The following is a 4,291-nucleotide window of genomic DNA, read 5'->3' as shown; positions in this document are numbered from 1 at the left end:
GTGTGTTTAGTCATTATCGATATAGTTGGATTTAAGTCTACAATTTTACGATTTTTTTCTTACTTGTCTCTCTGTTTATTTCTGTCTCTCCTTTCCTGCTTTCTTTTTTAATTGAATATTTTTTAGAATTCTATTTTATTTTATTGATTGCCTTCTAACTATACCCTCCGTTCTTTATTTTTTATTAAGGTTTAATTGACATACAATATATTAGTTTCAGGTGTACAGCTTAGTGATTCAGTATTTGTAATATTGCAGAATGATCACAACAATAAGTCTAGTTAACATCCATAACCATACATAGTTCCAGAATTTATTTTTTTCTTGTGCTGTGAACTTTAAAGATCTACTCTCTTAGCAACTTTCAAATATGCAGTCAAGTATTATTAACTCCTTGTATCATCGTGATTCTATCTCCACGACTTACTTATTTTATACCAGGAAGTTTGTACCTTTTAACTCCCTTCACCCATTTTGCCCACCCCTCACCTCCCCTCTCCCCCCAACCCCCTCTGGCAACCACCAATCTGTTTTAGCTATACTCTTTATGTTATCTGTTTAGTGGTTTCTCTGGAGATTACAACGGACAGATTACAACAGACAATCTTAAATTTCCAATCTAGTTAGAATTAATATTGTAATACTTTGCACAAAATACAAGTATCTTGTGACAGTATAGGTCTGTTTACCTCTCTCCCATCCTTTATGTTATAGCTCTCGTATGTATTACCATCTATAAACATTATACATTCCTGAATACGATGTTGTTTTAAACAGTTCTTTGTATTTTTTTAATTAAAGAAAACATGTTTTATACCTATCCATTTATTTACACTTTTACATTTACATTTGTTATATTATTTTTTTCTGGTGCTCCTCTTTGCTGAAGATCTGAGTTTTACCTGGCATCATTTATCTTAATTATGAAACAAACAAACAAAAAAGACAAAAATCCCTAGTTTTAGAATTTCTACTGGTGTCGATCTGCTACCAAATTATCTTAGTTTACTATTATTTGAAAACGTCTTTATTTTGCTTTCATTATTAACGAATATTTTCACTGGATATAGTGTTGTGGGTTTGCAGTTTTATCTTTCAGTGCTTTTAAGGTCTTATTCCACTATATTTCATCCTCCATTTTTTTTTTTGATGAGAGAGTGGGAGTGGGGGTGGGGAAATCAACTCATTGTTCTAGAACTGCCCCCAAGCTAAAAGCTTTATATATACTATATGCATTTTTAAAAGGTGGTGGGGGCTGGGGGCAACTCACTCACCCAGTACTCTTCTAAGTGTCAACTTCTTTCATTCTTTGCCCTCCCACCAGTATTTGCCTGAATTTTTGTTACTCTCCAGTGTCTTCAAGTAATTGTTTTTCCTATTTCGTTTAGAGTTTATTGGTATCTATGGGGAGTTAGGTCTTACAGAAACTACTCAGCCATTTCCAGAAGCAGGACCTTGAACAGTGAATTATTTAGGAATATTGACCAGCCTATCATTCCAGCTTGTAGCTATAGCCACACAATCCCCACACCTATCCTTGTATGCATTTCTTATACGTAAGCTTTTTTTTTCAACTCTGCAACATTTGTCTCATGAAACACCCTGAAAAAAAAAGAAAATCTGTAGCTTCCACATCTGGAAAGCTAACTTTAGGAACAAGTTTTCATGTTATTAGTAATGGCTTAAAGTAGGGTTTAATTTACTTTAAAAGTCAAAAGAGATCTAGGAGATAACAAAGGGGAGACTGTATGTGCTATGAACTTGACATCTGACTCTACTACATTCACACAATAATTGACAATTTTATACCATGCCAAGATCCTGGTCAGAGATATATATGAAAATCATTTAACTCATGTTCAAATTGATGGCTCCCAGCTCCAAAGAGAAAGCTCTGGTTCCAGAAATTCTCCTTCACCTTCTATTACTGTCTCTATCAGGTATTAGTTACCTTGGCAACGGCAAGAAAAACCTGATATTTTATAAACATCATTGTAGTTTCCATAGGACAAAAATCTCTAATAAAACAATCAAGAAGGCAGCTATGCTCACTACTACCAAAAAAAGAAAAAAAAATCAATCAGGGACTGGGAATTCATGCTATCACGAGGAAGAGAGAATTCCTTTAGGTCACAACTTATATCACAAAGTTAATATTACACAGTAAATGAGTATCACTGTCACAAAGGGGAAGGGGCCAGTTATCAGGCCTCTGGTTGTTTTGTTTCCTAAAAAGCACCTTTAAAACCTATTATATAACTTGTTATGTTCTAGTTGATAGGAAAAACACAAAATTACAAATATTGGCATATTTCCTGGTAGTTTTAGTATCACCTCTACTGGCAGCTTGTTCAAGCATTTAAAAATAATGATGATAAACCACTTTAGAAATAGATTATGGGTTTCATTACATTCCATAACTTATTCAATGATTCAGTGTTGTTGTTGTTTCAATTGTAGTATGGCATCAAGATATAAGGATACCAAAATCTGTATTGGTCAGAGTTCTACCAGAGAAAGAGAACCAGTAGGATATATAGACAGACACACACACACACACCTATATACACATGGGGTGTATAAACTATTTGCATGTAAGCTACATGGGATAAAAAAATTGTATTATTTAATCTCATTTTGAAGGGCTGCAAATGCTATCAATTCAGTTTCTCTTCAGAGCAAAATAATACCCCCCAAACTGTCAAGGAAATCTTTAAAAATGATTATAGCCTTTTCATTCTTCTAATAGTTTTTGGAGAACTATATTTGTTTATATTCAATGTCTGAAGTAACAGTTTTGGGGACAGGTGCATCAGATTGGGGTTCCAGAGACCACAGTTTCATCCTCCGCCAGGCTTCCTTCTGCAACAGGCTCGGGTCTCTTGCTCACTGTCTTTCTGCCACCATCTTATTTCTACATTCCCTGCACAAAATGCCCGGTGAAGCCACAGAAACCTTCCCTACTACAGAACAGGAGTTGCCACAGCCCCAGGCTAAGACAGGGTCTGGAACAGAATCTGACAGTGATGAATCAGTACCAGAGCTCCAGGAACAAGATTCCGCACTGGCAACCACACAAGTCCAGCTGGCAGCAGCCGCTGAAATCGATGAAGAGCCAGTCAGTGGAGCAAAAACAGCCAGAGTGAAAAGAAGGCTCAGAAGGCTATGTCCAAACTGGGTCTTTGATAGGTTTCAGGGATTACTAGGGTCCCTATCCGGTAATCTAAGAATATCCACTTTGTCATCACTAAACAAGATGTCTACAAGAGCCCAGCTTCAGATACCTCCATACATAGTTTTGAGGAAAGCCAAGATCAAAGATTTACCTCAGTAAGCACAGCTAGCAACTGATTAAGAAATTCAAAGGTCAAGGTGAAGCTATCTCAGACATTCAAGAAAACACACAGAGTCCAACTGTACAAGAGGAGAGCGAAGAAGAAGACGTTGACGAACCAGATGTGGAACTTAAGAACATAGAACTGGTCATGTCACAAGCAACTGTGTCGAGAGCAAAGGCCGTCCGAGCCCCTAGGAATAACAGGAATGATATTGTAAATGCTATTATGGAGTTCATGTAACCAACTAAAAACAAAGACCTTTTTCTTGGTGTTTCCAAAGAGTAACTGCAGCTTGGTTTGAAATTTGTACTGTGTCTATTATTAATAAAGTTATGGCTTCTTATGGGATGGGGGAAAAAAGAGAGCACAATCTCCAAAAAATGTTTTAATTTAAACAAAGTAGACCATTGTCTCTCTACTCTTCATTCTTCTCTTAACTTGAGTTTCTTGTTTTGCAAAATCAGGTGGTTAGACATGATGACCTCTAAGATGACCACTATCTTTCTAAGTGTCTATGATTTATGAGTCCATATTTCCATACATAGGACCTGAAATATGGAGAGCTCTAGAACTGCCTTCTGATCTCTTTAAAGACTGCTGATATGCTCTCAAGAGCCCTAAATTTTTTTTTTTTAAAAAAAAGGTATAATATAATAGAAAGATTTAAAGATTTGCTAATTCCACAAATCACAATTTTTTAAATGCTCAATAAAATTCATAAAAACCACTGGTACATTTCTCTACCACCCTGTGGTTAAAAATCATCATTTAAGTCAAATGTTAATTCCTAAAGTTGTTTTAGCTAGATGGAGTCCAAAGGTTTGTTTTCATTGTTTAACCCATGTGTATACATAAAAATAGTTATTTTCCATATACAATGACCAACAAAGTTGCAAGCAAACAAATGAACTCCCCAAAGGTTGTTATGATTTGTGTGTTGTTTCAGATGTGGA

The 4,291-nt window shown here is 35.7% G+C and overlaps 1 pseudogene; it reads left to right on the top strand.

Moving 5' to 3' along the window:
- The first annotated feature begins 2,807 nt into the window (after window positions 1–2,807).
- On the top strand, window positions 2,808–3,578 carry LOC117012204 (nascent polypeptide-associated complex subunit alpha-like; annotated as a pseudogene).
- The last annotated feature ends 713 nt before the right edge of the window (window positions 3,579–4,291 follow it).

The sequence above is a fragment of the Rhinolophus ferrumequinum genome, chromosome 20 (genome assembly GCF_004115265.2).
Source record: "Rhinolophus ferrumequinum isolate MPI-CBG mRhiFer1 chromosome 20, mRhiFer1_v1.p, whole genome shotgun sequence".
NCBI lineage: Eukaryota > Metazoa > Chordata > Mammalia > Chiroptera > Rhinolophidae > Rhinolophus > Rhinolophus ferrumequinum.
The sequence above is the reverse complement of the archived record's forward strand: the minus strand, read 5'-3'. Positions and strand labels throughout refer to the sequence as shown.